A 16,475-nucleotide genomic window follows, 5' to 3' on the forward strand; every position below is an offset into this window, starting at 1 on the left:
TTAAGGGTCAAATGCCTCTATCTAGAATAAGGAAATCTGTTAGGGCACTTATAAACTAGCTCATCCCCTGGAGTTCAACCAGGACCACCCACACTGAGAACTACATTCCCTGGATGGTGTTTCTGCAGAATTTGCTGTCCCCTATTCCCCGGACAGTGTTTCTGCAGAATTTGCTGTCCCTTGAGTTGCACTGTTCTGTGAAAAGTAGGAGTCTATTCTAGTGCCTTCTTACCAGTGGGTAATAAGCATCTCTGTTAGGAGAGGGAGCGGTGTTCTCCTCCCTTAGGCCTCTGTGACATTTGTGTTTAAAAATCCCTTTCCTGCCTTCCAAGCGCTCCTCTGAATACTCCATTGTTACAGTCCAATTCACCACCCTTTTGAGGGATCTAACGACAAAATCAGATCTTTTCTTCAGGGCGCGTCTCAAGGCGGACCCCCGAACCTTATCTCAGCCACTGATCTTTCCCACTGAAAACTTGGTGCCAGTGTGTCCCAGAACCCTCTCAACTCTGTAAGAGAGCACTTCAGAATAAACACATTGAAAGATCAAGAGGATATTTACAGCCTCCAACCAAGTTCCCAATTTCCTTGGCTGGTCTGGTAGACAATGCTCTCCTGCCTCTGTTCAATTGTGCTGTCAGAAATTGATACGGTAGGAAGATGGAGAAATATTATGGTGCTTTAGTCAACAGGCAAACAAAACAGTGGACTGTTTCTCCAGAGGATCTGGGACAAACTGTCTGTTTGTTTTTATAAGGCTATCTCCAATCATCACAATTTCTCAGCTTCTCCTGCCTAAACTTTCTCAGCTAGTCCTCAGGGACTCATGGGAAACCTGGTTCAGAGCAGGGAAGCCTTAGTTGCACCTAGCAATTTTTCTCTTGTTGGATGCACAACCCCACTGTATAGACACAGCACCCATGTAAAGTGAATCTGAGTGGAAACATCTGTGACATGTGTATAAAACTTTGATGCCAAATGCCTCAAGGTCCCCTACTGGCCAATATTTTATCAGTACCCTATGCTGACCGTCAGAAACATCCGGGTTTTATTTTGATTCGATGCCATGGAAAGGTAACAAAATGCAAGGCATTTTACCCCCTTCTAAAGCAAGTTCTTTGTAAGCCTCTATATACCGAGAATCTATGTAGAGTTTAGAATCATGATCCACCATAAGGAAGCACCAAATTCTGCTTGTTCCTGCTTCTTTAATATTTATGATCATTGTCTGCAACCTCACATTTTGGGGCTTCAATCCTCTGCTTGCTAGTTTCATTTGTTGAACTTGAAATGCCTTTCTCTTTCCTGCCTTGTAAAAGCCTCCTTTCCTTTCTTCAGGACTGGTTTAAAAGACTTCTCTTCAACATCCCCTTGAACTGTATCATACATGGAGCTGAGCCTCATCACTACTCTCCATATTGTCCTCATCTTTCTTAAAATTTGTGGCTTTTTAAAATTAATTTATTATCTTTGGGGAGGGCATGTTCCTCAGCATGAATATAAAGGCCAGAGAAGAACTTTGTGGAACTGGGTCTTTCCTTTGACCTTTATCTGGAGCCTGGGGATCACACTCAGGTTGCTGAGCTCCTGTGCCAAGGGCCTTCACATCTTGAGCCATCTCACGGGCTCCAATTTGCTCTTTCTATCAACACCTTTATGATATGAAATGCCTTCCTGTAAGGACTGGACTCAGGTGTGCTAAGTGTCTGCCTGTGTGTGTGTGTGTGTGTGTAGAACAGAGGTCATTATCTTCCTCTATTGCCCCCTCTATCCTATGTATGTTGGTATGTATGTGTGTGTGTGTGTGGCTGTCCATCCATCAGTCAGTCAGTCAGTCAGTCCATCCATCCATCCATTAAACAAGGTCTCTCACTGAACCTGGTCTTCACCGATTAAGCTAGACTGGCTGGCCATTGAGCTCCAGTGGTCCATCTGTCTCTGTGAGTAGTGAGCATCAGAACTCAGACCCTGCTGCTTGCACAGCAACCATAGTTTCTACTGAGCCATTTGCCCAGCCTCTGGACTTTTAAAATTTAAGATAATAAGCCTGACAGAAGACAAAACAAATTCTCTAAAACTGCCTTCTGCCCTGGCATTTATGTTTTTTCTTCCCCAGGTTCTCACATGTGATCATATCACAATTTTCAGTTTGGGGTTGAATAGTCTACACTTAAAATACTATGACCATTTAAACATTTTCTTAATTGGGTTCTGTAGAATATTACATTTCTACTTGTTACTTATTTTTCTCATTGCCATCACAAAGGTGTCATAAGGAAAGAGGGCTGTACTCTGGCTAACAGTCTGAGGCTATAGTCTCTGGTGTTGTGGAAGGTGGAGGCAGCCATCTTAGCTAAGGTGGCAGGAGCCCGAGGCTCCTGTATCCTCAGTCAGGAGAAAACAAAGATGAATGCTGGTGTTCCATAGGATTTCTCTTCTGCTCCGTCTGTAACCCTGGTCCACAAAACGATGCTGCCATAGTCAGGGTGAATATGCTTACTTCTGCTAGAAGTCTCTGGAGGTGTTCTCACAGACAGGCCTGGGTGGTTCTAAATCTTGTAAAAGTTGACAGTTGAGAAGAAATACCACACATTCCTTTCCTCTGTAACACTACAGAATTGAGGTTGCCTTTGCTGTTACTCCCATTTTGCTCAGTTTCAACTCCAATTGCAAAATAAATCACCGCCAGAACGGCAAAACTTCTTTCAGTATTGCCACGATGCCAGGTCATGTGTTCATTGCCTCTTCCTGGCACTCAATTCTTCCTTCTGCACACTGGCTCTCTGGCTGTTGCTCCCAGGCATGAGGAAATTCCCTGCTCTTTCTTCATAGAAGCTTCCTTCCCATCTCAAATGTACAGACACTGGGTCCAGTTTTCCGGGATCCAACTTTTTATCCGTGGTTACTCTGTTTTAGCAGGATAAGCACTTGAGACCCTGCACGGAAAGCTCTCTGTATATTCCCTCCACACTTGATAGGTAATGTAAATGGAATTGGAATTCTGAGTTGGAAATACGTTGTGTTTTTTTTTTGTTGTTGTTGTTGTTTTGTTTTGTTTTCTTTCTTTCTTTTTCCCAGTGATCTTGGACATTACTTGTCTTTTAGCTTCTTGTGCTGCTAAGAGCGGTTTGCTTTTTAACATTTCTGTGTGTGACTTTTCCAACCAGCCCTTGCTCCCATTTGGAAGTATTTACATGTTCTAGTGTGGTATTTACATGTTCTAGTGTGTAGTATTTATACATCTTAGGATAATGTTCTCTGAACAGCCTATTTAAAAAATATATATATTAGGCCTCAGTATTTTATTTTTCTTTTGATTTGAATCTAAAGGTTCAGTTCTAGGAGTTTTTCATGCATTCAAGTTTTCTATCTTCTGTTCCACCTCTATCTCTCTCACAACCTTTTCAGTCAAATGCTGGCTTTTTAGATATCCCAGGTATCTATTGACACAAACCATCTCCAAAATAAGAGGTTAAACCAATGGACATCATTTATTTAGCTCATATATCTTCAGTTCAGAAGAGGGCAGTGGAGATGGCATCCCCTTGGCACCTGCATGGGTCTGATGCATTCACTTACAACATGACTCAGACCCGGGGATGGCAAGCTGGTGCTGGCTATTGACTGACACTTTCATTACTTTTTACCTGTGGAGATTCCCACAGGTACCCAAGCCCCCTGTATGTGTGGTAGCTGAGTTTCAGAGTAGAATCACAAGAGACTGTGAGAGAAGTTGCAACAGTTCTTTTGACCTGGGCTTGCAAGGCCCAGAACATCATGTCAATCACATTCCGTTGGTCAAGTAAGATAAATAAAGCTGGACTTTTTCCAAGGCCTTGCACTGAATGAGTGACTTTGGAAGTGGGTTCTCCAGCTCAGTCAAGCCTCTGGATGTCTTTAATCTCTGCTGACATCTGGTCCTGAACCTTCAGAGAGATCCTGATCCAAATCACCAAACAAAGTCACAAATGCACAAGCCACAATAACAGTGAAGTAATGCTTATTATTTTGTTTTAACCCAAATGAGTCATGCAGTTACAGATCACTAATGCAAATTTTAGTGTTTGGAAATAGCATGCTGCCTAACTAAAAACCTAATATGTGAGAGGGATCATGGATCAGGCAGTGACTGGGAGCCAGGGGATTCTTAATGGATGTGTTAGGGAAAGCTACGTCCTTAAAATTCAATGTCTTCACAGGAAGATGACCAGTGAGAGATAAGGGGAATTTAAAAGACAATGTTGAAATTTGTAGCGGGTAAAGTGATGAAAAAAAAATATGTGTGTGTGTGTATGTGTGTGTGTATATTTGAAACAGGCTAAACTAAAAGAAAGTGAAAAGTGGCAGAACTTTCTGATTTTTAAAGTAGTAGTTTTCCAGATGACAAGCAGTGATAAGTCGACCTATAAGTTCTGACAAAGATCAAATCTAGGGCTGTTGGGGAAACATCACCCAGACAAAGCTGAGAAAAGGCCCAGAAAATTCTGTATAATCTCAGTACGATCCAATAGCAGTTGTATCTAACAATGGGTTTTCTGGGGTGGTTTTCTAGGGATAGAGCAGGACTGATAGCATACATAATTGAGAATATGGCTTTTGTCCTAAGAAACAAACTCCAATAAAACCTGTATAAGACCTCAAAAGCCTTTGAAAGGATTTTTTTACAAACACTGTCGATTTGAAAGAATAATAGGTAAGGCAAAAATGGTAAAATAAATCATTGGGACTTGCAAAGTCTTATGAGCAGAACATGAGTTAAGAAGTCAGTTGAGTTTTTGATCTTGGCCATTCTCATGGGTGTAAGGTGAAATCTCAGGGTTGTTTTGATTTGCATTTCCCTAATTGCTAGTGAGGTTGAGCATTTCTTTAAGTGTTTCTCTGCCATTCGATATTCCTCTACAGAGAATTCTCTGTTTAGCTCTGTTCCCCATTTTTTAAGTGGATTACTTGGTTTGCTGCTTTTCAGCTTCTTTAGTTCTTTATATATACTGGATATGAGTCCTCTGTCAGATAAAGGGTTGGTGAAGATTCTTTCCCAATCTGTAGGCGGTCGCTTTGTTTTGATGACAGTGTCCTTTGCTGTGCAGAAGCTTTTCAGTTTCATGAGGTCCCATTTATTGATTGTTGCTCTTAGAGCCTGTGCTGTTGGTGTTCTGTTCAGGAAGTTTTCTCCTGTACCAATGAGTTCTAGGGTATTTCCCACTTTTTTTTTTCAAGCCGATTTAATGTGTCTGGTTTTATGTTGAGGTCTTTGATCCACTTGGACTTCAGTTTTGTGCAGGGTGATAAGTATGGATCTATTTTCATTTTTCTACATGTAGATATCCAGTTGGACCAGCACCATTTGTTGAAGATGCTATCTTTTTTCCATTGAATGGTTTTGGCGTCTTTGTCAAAGATCAGGTGTCCGTAAGTGTGTGGGTTTATTTCTGGGTCCTCTGTTCGGTTCCATTGATCCACCATTCTGTTTCTATGCCAGTACCATGCAGTTTTTAAAACTGTTGCTCTATAGTACAGCTTAAGATCAGGGATGGAGATACCTCCAGAAGATCTTTTATTGTAGAGGATTGTTTTAGCAATTCTGGGTTTCTTGTTATTCCATATGAAGTTGAGAATTTTTCTTTCCAGGTCTGTAAAGAATTGTGTTGGTAATTTGATGGGCATTGCAAACTCACACATTCCCTGTGTCAGGATGCTTCAGATTGTCATTAAAATCTTATTTTCTTAAAAAAAAAAAAAGAAAAGTAGTCAGTTGGAAATGTGCAAGGGTAAAGAAGGCCAGAACCAAAAGCCCTAAGGACAGAGACAGAAGCCACGGAGTCCCACTCCAAGGCCTGGAGTCTAATCAAGGAACCAACAGGGATGGTTAGCAATTGCTCTCTGGATTGCTGTGTAGCAGGCATTCCTAGGACACTCATACTTTTTTTTTTATCATTTTGTCTCATCCCACTATTGTGTGTTGAGCGTCTGGGGATTTATCGATCAGTTTTCAGCCTCGATAATAAAATATGTGGCACAGGGCACTTATGAAGTGAAAAGGGAGTTTAAGCTTGGCTCATAACTTCTCAAGGTTCAAATCCAACCTGAAACACTACATAGATTTGGGCCTCTCATAAGGGCAGAACGTCATGTCAGAAGCACAAGCCAGAGAAAGCATTCAAAATTTAGGCCAGGAAGTAGGAAGACTTAGAGACTGGAGTCTCATAATACACTCTTCATTGGGCTATGACTTACATTTCTAGGCTCCACCTCTTAAAGGCATACTACAGAATTATATCTTTTCAGATTTAAACATTGAGTGAATTTTAATAAATTTATTAATTAATGTGAGTGCTATAATTGTATTAGACATTTTTCATTTTTAGCTTAGCTCATACATATGCATATATGCACACATACATCCACACACACACATATCTCCCTGAGAATCCCTGAGTTTACTTTTGGCCGCTCTAGATCTGCCTTTCATTCCAGGACAATTCATATAAATGAAACAATAGCACAGTCACACCAGTTTTGTTTCTTTCATTTAGCGTAATGATTTTTAGTCCAACTCCGTATTTTGTTTCACTGCTCTCTGTGCAGCTTTCCATATGCCACACTTCGGACTTGATGGGTTTGAGTTATTTCCACCACTTTGCTGCTCTGGATAGAGCTTCTGATGCCTTGAAAACTCTTTGAAGAGCTGAAGAGCTCCATCCACCGAGGCTGGACCTCATCACCTTTGCAGCAGTAGCGCGCATGCTCCAAGCTTTCCAGCCCCTCCGCAGCAGTTCCTGTTCTGTCTTACCTCATTACAGCCCTTTCAGCGAGCGTGAGCTCTTATCCCTTCAAGTGTAACTTGAATTCCCACAATGACAGAAAGTGTTGAGCGCCTTTTTTAGCGAAATGACTCTTTGTGTCTTTTATCCGTTTCACAGTTGGGTTGCTTCATTATCATTGCCTTTCAAGTGTTCGCTGTAAATTCTTGATGCAAGTCTTTTTGCGAGGTGTTTTGCAAATGTTTCATCTCAGTCTATTGCAAGTCCTTTCATTTTTTTTTTAATGGTGCCTTTTGAAATGCTGTTTTGGTGAGCTCTAATTTTTTTTTCATACTTTTTTTTATGTGCTATGGTTTTGGAGTTCTGTCTACACTTCATTTAGTTGAAATCTTAAATATTTTTCCTTTCTCTCCTGTGTACATGTGCGGTATGCATATGTATGTGAGTGAGTGAGTGAGTGAGTGTGTGTGTGTGTGTGTGTGTGTGTGTGTGTAGGCTTGTGGTTGGTGTGAAGAATCTTCCTGTATCACTCTCTATTTTATTCTTTGAGGGAGAGTCTCCCTAGTCTAGCTAGCCATCTTGTTTTAAGGACTACCTGCCTGCCTTTCAAGGCCTGTAATTCCTGGTGAGCCACCATGCCCATCCATCATTTGGATATGCTCCTTTGTATCCCAAAGATGAAAGGAACTTAAAATATCCCATACTCTTTCCCAGTAGGTTGAGTTCTGTTCCTCCAGCCTACCTGGAAATTTAGAACAAGGCTTGGACTTGTGTGAAGAATGCTTCTGTGTGCCTGCTGGGTGTGGAAAAGCCATACTCTGAAAAGCCCAAGGGCAGTGGTATCCTTGAAAAGATGTCTCCTCCAGCAGGTGTTTGTCTCTGCCTTCCTATCTTCCCTTTTCTTCTCTTTATCCACCCTCATTCCAAAGGCAAGATATGACCCTTGGCTTCATTTGCTTCTCAGGGGTAGAATTTTCTGTCTTTGGTTAAACATGTTTATTTTATGTGTATGGGTGTTTTGCTTGTCTGTGTGTCTGTGTTAACACATGTGTACCTGGTGCCTGTGATAGACAGAAGAGGGCATCTGATACCCTGAAACTGGAGTTACAGATGGTTGTGAACTGCCATGTGGGTGTTGGGAATTGAACCTGGGTCCTCTGAAATAACAGCCAGTATTCTTAACCTTTGAGCCATCTCTTCAGCCACAGTGGTGGCATTTTTGCTGCATCAGTTGTTTGAGCTGTGAGTACAGATTTAGTGATAAATGCTTTTACGAGTAAAAGAAATCTAATGTGGAAGCAGTATGTAAAGGCCTGGACTTAAGTGAGATGATGAATAGCATTGGTCAAGAACCCTGACACTTCACAGCCACACTTGGTCCTCAGGGATAGGGACTTTCAACTAATACTGTGGCCTCATTAAAGTCAACAGTTGTGAGCTTCCAGTGCTTACATATTCAAATCCCAATCCCCAAGATTAATGGACTTCTGGAAGTTATTAGGTCACAAGAGAGCCATCCTCACAAATGAGATTAATGTTTTTCTGAAAAAAAATAACATGACTAAACAAACAAACAAACAAACAAAAACAAAACAAAGAACTCAAGGAAGCTTGCTCATTCCTTCCACAGGAGGACATTGCTAAAAGGTACCATCTTTGAGAAGGACTAGCTACCCAGTCTCTTGGCATCTTGATCTTGAACTTTCCACCTCTGAAACTATACACAATAACCTTTGTTGTTTACAATGTATTTAGTCTAAGGTATTTTGTTATTTTGTTATAGTGTTACATTCACACTAATACAGAACCTAAGTCTGGAGCTTCTTCTATTATATTAAAAAAAAAGACATGCCAGCCATTTTATGCCCCATCTCCCTGGGAATGTAAGCAATTAACAAACTGGGTACATTTCCCACCAGTTATTTATGCTAAACAAAGATAGAAGTTGGACCCTTTGGTTTAAAATTAAAAATAGACTGAAGAACTATTCTTCATTTAGCTAAAAGGGAGGGGGAGGGAGAAAGAAAACTTGGATTTGGCTTAATAGCTGCAGGGACTTTCAACCCATGACACAGATAAGGCCGAGCACAGATATTAAAGTGCTAAGGGCATGGGGCTTTGAAGAACTAATTCAGAGTGGATCCACAGAATGAACTGTCTGGTAAACTGGTGTGCTTTTTTTTTTTTTTCTTCAGGTCCTTCAGGAACTCTTACAGATGTTGTCAGTGACCATTTAGGTTCTTTCCACTATAGTAATTCTGGTTGACAATAGCCAGCCAACTTCTATGAATAGAGACCTAACTGATCTTTGAAAGGACATCAAAATCGGTAGAATGCACTCCCCGTCTCACTCAAGTCCAGGCTTTTACATACTGTTTCCACATTAGATTTCTTTTACTCGTAAAAGCATTTATCACTAAATCTGTACTCACAGCTCAAACAACTGATGCAGCAAAAATGCTACCACTGTGGCTGAAGAGAGAGCTCAAAGGTAAAGAATACTGGCTGTTATTTCAGAGGACCCAGGTTCAATTCCCAGCACCCACATGGCAGTTCACAACCATCTGTAACTCCAGTTTCAGGGTATCAGATGCCCTCTTCTGTCTATCACAGGCACCAGGTACACATGTGTCACACAGACACACAGACAAGCAAAACACCCATACACATAAAATAAAATAAACATGTTTAACCAAAGACAGAAAATTCTACCCCTGAGAAGCAAATGAAGCCAAGGGTCATATCTTGCCCTTGGAATGAGGGTGGATAAAGAGAATCTGTCTTCCCAGCTAGCAACCGGAGAAAGAACTGATGACCTGGATTGTGTTCAGCTCCAAGGAAATCTGGACGACAAGGAAAGACTTTTGTACATCCCAGAGCACAAGCCTGCCCATATGATAAACATAAAGAGAACATTAAACAGAGAGTAGATCATTGTGGCTGGGTCCATTGGGTCATGAATCATAATCTTTCTGGCCCACACATTTCCACCCCCACATCTTCTGGATGAATTTAAGCAAAATTATATTAGGATTGTCTATATCTTTTTCCCTCTTTGGTTCCTCACATTACATTAACCATAAACGGTTTATCTATAGTTGTTTTTAAAAAGCTTTTATTTTTTTTTAAAAAAGTGGCTATAATTTATATTAATAGTATGGTTGTGGGCATTTTAATAATTTTCATTTTTATTATATAAAATACATTAAGATATATGCATAAATATTGATCATAGACCAACTAGAAATAGAAACAGTTTTAATTATTTTTGGTGAAATCCCACATGGATTTAACCACTGTATGTGTATTAAGACAGAGAGACTGTTCTCAGCTGGGGACCCCAGCTGTCCCCCAGGGAACATTGGCAATGTCTGGAGACTTTGTCTTTTGTTTTTTTTTTTGTTGTTGTTTTGTTTTTTTGTTTTGTTTTTTGAGATCAGAGTCTCACTATGCAGCCTAGGTTGCAACCCTAGGTTGGAACCCAACCTAGGGTTCCAGCCTAGGTCTGGAACCCAAGCTGCTGTTAGACAAATGGGCTCCTGCAGTCGCCCTGCATTGGCTTCCTCAGTGGCTGGCCCTACGGTATGTGGCATCACACCTGGCTTGGAGACATTATTTTTTTAATTGTTATGTCTCAGAAGGAGATATCTAATGGCTTCTAATAGAGATAGAAACCTCAGATATCACTAAATAGTCTATTCTGCACAGAGAGACCCCTATAACAAAGAGTTTCTCAGCCCAAATTAGCCCTGCTGTAGAACTTTCCAGACACTTTCATGCAAATACCCCCAAATGGAGGTCATGTTGACTTGTTCTGTCTAATAAAAGATGTTTAATGAACTATCTTATTTTAACTAATTATTACATTTTGATGTACCAGTCATATTTATAGCAGAATTTAACAGCATGGTGAGAATTATTTTCTCTGTACATGATGCTTTAATTTTGTAATAGCAAAAACAGTAACTGAAAATTGCAGATATTAAGAGTTCTTCATAAGCCAAGCATGGTGGCTATGCCTGTAATTCCAGCACTTGGAAGGTAGAGATGTGAGATCAGAGTTCAAGGCTAGCCTTAGCTACATACATTTGAAGCTAGTTTTGGCTATATGAGGTTTTTTAGTAAGTAAGGGGAAGAAGTCCTTCAAAGATTCTGTAAGGACTCAGTTTGACCTGTCTGCAGCAATTCTGAGCTGTAACTGTCATTACTGCCTGGAGTTTACCCAGTTGGTTTTACCATGAAGTTTCCCATATATACTTTCCCATATACCGTGAAGAAGCACACCAAAGAAGAAGGAGTAAGAGAAGGAGGAGGAGGAAGAAAGTCCCACCTAGATAACCTTGGCTATGTCATTAGCCAGAGTGAGCCCTGGTTGCCTTAATCTGTACCACAAAGATCATGCTGAAGATTATGTATGGAATTATCAAGGCAACTGGACCCTACAGATCTCCGTGACTAAGGGAAGAGGTTGTCAGCTTCTTTTCAAAGGTAGGGTACTATTTTGAATCACTGTTCAATGTAGACCTGGAAATTCTGTTATCAAACTTTGTATCACAGATTACACAGGGGAGAAGTGACGAAGGTTTTTAAACTGAGTTAACTATATTTCTTCAAAAAGTGTAGTTACAAACATACCTACTCATAAAAATAGTATTTCTCTGGAATGGATTAAAGATGGGATGAGCTTCCTAAGTGGTTCCTGTTTGAATAAAAGGCAACATTGTGAGTCTAGGTGAAGTCAAGAGGCATCATCTCCAAAAACACATCTGTCAAAGGCACACTCTCTCACACCTCTCTTCTTCTTACATTAATGTCCTAGCTTGGTTTATATCACTGTAATAAACACTGAAACTAAAAGCAGCTTGGGGAGGAAAGGGTTTATTTGGATTACATATTCCAAATCACAGTCCATTGCTGAGGGAAGTCAGGGCAAGAACTCAAGGCAGGGCCTGAAGTCGAGCAACAGAGACATGCTGCTTGCCATCTTGCTTTTCATGGCTTTCTCAACCTGATTTCTTACACAACCCAGGGCCACCTTCCCAGGGGCGGAAGGAGGGCCCTCCCACATCAATCATTGACTATCGAATTGTCACACAAGCCAATCTGATGAAACTATGTTCTCAACCAGGGTTCTCTCTTTCTAGATGGCTCTGTTTCAAGTGACAAACAGCTATCTAGAACAAGTGGTTTGCTTCTCTGATTGCCATTTTATTTATTTTCAAGGATTAGCCCCTGAAGAAAATTAAAAAACAAAACAAAACAAAAAAAATCTTTAAGAAGATTTTTAATAGAAGATATTTCAACCATACCAGGTCAGGTGGACCTGATGGCAAACTAGCTTTCTTCATGAGATAAATATTTTCATTACCTCTCTTCATCGTTCCTTCTGAAAAGGATACAGTCCTGTTAGAATGTAAGTGCACGTGATCAAACACCTACTGAATTTCTCTCCTAGGTACCCGTGGATGAGGATGTGCTGATGATCCTTGCTGGAATTCTAGGAGGTGAGTCTTGGGGGAGAAAAGGTGGAAAGATCTTGCAGCCACCCTTGTGGCTCCTTGTTGCTTTCTTTATAAACCCGAACTCTTCGTTGCTCGCGTCACTGTTTAAACCAGTGTCTAGATTTCAAATGGCCTATTGGATTCTCACTTGAGTATTTTCCTGGGTGCTGTACCAAAGGCCAACTTGTAGGTTCCTTACTCTAGAGCCACAGGCAAGAAGTGTCATGCTACCCTGCTCACCCATATATGGGACGGTCTTCAGAAGACACTGGTATGTATTTAAAGTTGCCTTCCTCACATGCACAATAGAAAGTTAAAACACCTAATATATGATATTCCCTAAATAAGGGCAGGTTCCCACTTCCCTTTCAATTACCTTCTGAAATCACACACTGTCTAGCCCTCATTCTATCTCTTCATTTTTCAAGCTTCAAGTTCAGCCTGTAGTCTGATTCTTGAGACTTTAGACTGGACTAGCAAACACTTGTATGTAAAGTCGGGTTTCAGTGACTCAGTCAAGTTCTAAAAAGCTTTTCTTGATTCCAAGGGAAATCAAAGGCCAGAGATTCGGAACTAGACCACCGAGTAGCTAGCTGAGCAGTGTGAAACTTAGCATCAGACACAGCAAAGTCTCCTTGAAGTCATCTGCACCAGCTACCTTTCCTTTGCAGCCCTGCTATTGTTCGCAGACAGAATGGCTAAAGGTTATCTCTGACCCCTTGAGGGGCCCTATCAGGATTTATATCAGTAGTTAAAGGCATGCTGTATAAGGAAGCTGAATGTATCCAACCGTACAGTTTTAGGCAGGAAACAAGTTACTCCCATTCACTCCCAACCCACTACAGGACTTGCCTGAACACTTTATCTTGGAGCAGCTGCCAGAAAGCATTTCATTCTCCTTCCTTACATGCAGGGAACCGCCTTTCCTTGGCTATCTGAACTCGGAAACATTTAACATTCTCCCAGGAAATAACTCCATTCAAAGCTATTGTTTTTAAGTGCTAGAGTGATTGACTTGAAAGTGGCTTGCGTAAATCAGGGCTTTTGATTACTAAACACAATGGTAATTACTAGGGAGGAAAAGGGAAACACAATATAGTCATATGGGTTATGTGGGGCAATTGAAAGTGGGGCCCTACAGTGGGATTTTAATCACACGCTTTCAGTTAACCAAACAAGGCTGGCTGGCAGGTGTGTAGCCTGAGCCTTTACACTGCTGTCCTTCTTCCCACAGAGTAAAAACTGTTAATGCTAGCTTCCTCCCCCCCCCCGTTTGTACCTAGCGGCCTTACCATTTCTCCAACCAGTAAGTCAAATAAACATGATAAATCAGATTTTCCCAAGTTGGGGATCTGTGTTGGGCAGTGATTCTTTATCCTTAATGGGAGAGAATGATGTGACCTTGAACTAGACAAGCGTGCTAGACTGGCTAGCCAGAGAACCTTAGAGATCTGGACTGTAAGTTTTTTTTTTTTTCCGGGGATAATGGTGTTTTGCTCACCTTTCTTCCTAACATCCAGGTTCAGTGACGGGTGTGGAATGAGCATTCGTACAATAGTTATTGGCCGAACAGCTCATGATACTCACTTGCTGAATAAGCAGTCTGTACTAAGTCCAGAAGAGTTTCCAAAGTATTGTGTCTGTATTGGAAATGGCCTAGTGGCATGTGGATATACTGATGAGGGCCTAAAACTGGCTCAAGAATAGCAGAGCTCTAGCCCATGGACTTTCACTTGTGAGCAGGCTCACTTAACAGCCCTAGATATTAAATACATGAAAAAAAATTTTACTGCTCTGTGTGACATGAAGTGGACTGCTTTGGAATTTATCTGGCTTCATTCTCTTGCTGGGATGAACCACTCTGATAGAAAGCATTGTGAGGGAAGAAAGAGTTGATTCCAGCATATACTTCCCGGTCACAATCCGTCATTAAGGAAGTCGGGGCGGGAACCCAAGGCAAGAACCTGGAGGCAGGAACCATGCTTACTAGCTTACAATCTTCTGGGCTTCTAGGGGCTTGGGTAGGTCCACCTTTCCAGCTCTGCTGTCCACATAAAGTTTATCTGGCAGAAGAGTCCTTTAAAAACTCCAGCTGCTAGAAATAGGGAGTTTAATTTACCACTGATTTTGTTGCTTCTGTTATTATTATTATTTGTAGACAAAGGCCACTAGCAAAGTCGAGAGAGTGGCTTCTAGAACCAAAGGACAGTCTTTAAGAACGGAGAGAAGCCAGAGATGAGGAACCTACGTATGCTATGTTATGCTTGTGTGTGTGTGTTACTGAGTTTATCATGAGAGGGTGTGGGGGGGTATATTTCCTAGAGCATGGGCAATTTACCAGTGTTTATTTACTCCCCTGCCCTGCAACCACTAACTGAAAAAAAGCTCTTCAGGAACGGGTAGGACTTCATGACTTTATCTTCTCTTTCGGGACTGGTCCGGAACTAGCCAAATAAGTTAAGCTGGGTATTCAGAATCCCAGAGATCTGCCCGTCTCTGCTTCCCTGAAAATGCAATCACAAGTGTGAATTATAATCTGAGAGGGGGAAGTGGATTCGAGGTTCCACCCCTAACCAAGAAGCTATCTGTAGTTGATTCCCAGTGGCTGGCAAAGGCAGCCTTGGTTTTCCCCAATACAGTGTCACTGAGTGTATCAACCACAGTCCAGGGCAGAGCCCATGCCCAGGAGTTGTTGACCAACACAAAATGAACTCAGTAGTATTTTTGTGGACTTTGGTTTTGGCAATTTTATTTTTTGTCTTATTTGTCTCTTGTCTGTTTTGATTTTTTGTGATTGTGGGATACTTCTGCTTTCTTTTTTTTTTTTCTCCTTTTTTAAATGGAGAGGGAGAAAGAGAAGGAGGAAAAGAGAAGTTGGAAAGGGAAAACATGATGAAAATATATTGTATAAAAATTAAAAAAAAAAAGAAGTGTGTGCCACCATACCTATATTCTCCGCCCCCACACGTTTTGTGGATCAAACTCTCATCCTGCGCTCGCCAGGCAAGCACTTTATTGCTGATGTTACCCCCCCTGGTCCCTGTGCCTGAACTTCTGATTTACAGAGACTGTGCAGTTGGCAATGGCTGTTACTTTAAGTCAGCAGTCTTGTGGTGGTTGGCTCTGCAGCAGTAGAGAACTGAGAAAGTGTTTGTAATCTGACCCACTTGTCATTCTTACCCAGGATTTTAAAGGACATTTCAGAATTATAACACATATCCAATTCTTCCATAAGTGCTATGTATGTGTTTTTCCTAGCTTCTAAGAATGGACTAGCAGGAGGACTCTTGCTAAAAGCATTTGCCTTCAAGTCTAAGGACCTGAGTTCATGCCTTAGGACCTACCCAAGAGAAGGAGAGAATCGACATCCACGAGTTTTTTCTCTGACCTTCATACACGATGCTATTGCATGAACCCACAGAAAATAAGTAAATAAATTAATCTGTACATGTAATAGCTGTGAAACTCACTGAAGATGAAGTTCAGCTCTTTTCACTGTTTTCAAATAGCACACTGCAGAGCTCGGTTCACATGCGCTGAACTATGTCTGCTAAGCATCCAGCCCTTCATGAAGCATTGGCCACCCTGAGCTCATTTGATCCTCTCTGTGCAACGGAGGGAAGAGGAACCAGGGCACAAAGGCAGAACAACTCTGTCTAATATCAAAAGAAATAAGTGCTTATACCCTCCTAACTCTCAGGCCAGCCTGTCTCACAGCACCTGCACAATATGAACCAGGATGTCTTACCCCATGAGCAGAGGTTTGTTGAAATGGTCCCTGGGAGCTCTGAGGACTCCCAGCCAAAGGGAACACTGTTTAGATCTTTGAGTCCTGTCACAAATTTTCTAGAAGTAAGTAGTTTAATGTTTGCCTTTTTTTCTATCCTTCTGAAAGACAAGGAAACAAAGAGAGAGAGGGAAGAGAGAGAGAGACCCTTTGCTTTAGAACAATGTTGAAATGATATACATATTGTTCTAAGAATCCCTGCAATGCTCATTATACGTCCCAGTGGTTCAACTGTACACTAAGCTTGATGGGAAAAAACTGGATCTTGATTTAACAGATATAAAATTATCCACCACATAAGAGGCACCGGACTAGCAAACACTTGTATGTAAAGTCGGGTTTCAGTGACTCAGTCAAGTTCTAAGAAGCTTTTCTTGATTCCAAGGGAAAGCATAAAAATTTCTGCTATGATTTATCTACTTATCA

General features: G+C 41.2%; 1 long non-coding RNA gene across 1 annotated transcript in view; it reads left to right on the plus strand.

Moving 5' to 3' along the window:
• Window positions 1-16,475, plus strand: part of LOC110566463 (uncharacterized) — a 42,360-nt gene that overhangs the window by 10,539 nt on the left and 15,346 nt on the right. The window contains exons 6-7 of the long non-coding RNA XR_009592846.1: window positions 8,957-11,249; window positions 12,217-12,265. This is a non-coding gene — a long non-coding RNA (uncharacterized LOC110566463). The remainder of the gene's footprint in view (window positions 1-8,956; window positions 11,250-12,216; window positions 12,266-16,475) is intronic.

The sequence above is a fragment of the Meriones unguiculatus genome, chromosome 7, assembly GCF_030254825.1.
Source record: "Meriones unguiculatus strain TT.TT164.6M chromosome 7, Bangor_MerUng_6.1, whole genome shotgun sequence".
Classification (NCBI taxonomy): domain Eukaryota; kingdom Metazoa; phylum Chordata; class Mammalia; order Rodentia; family Muridae; genus Meriones; species Meriones unguiculatus.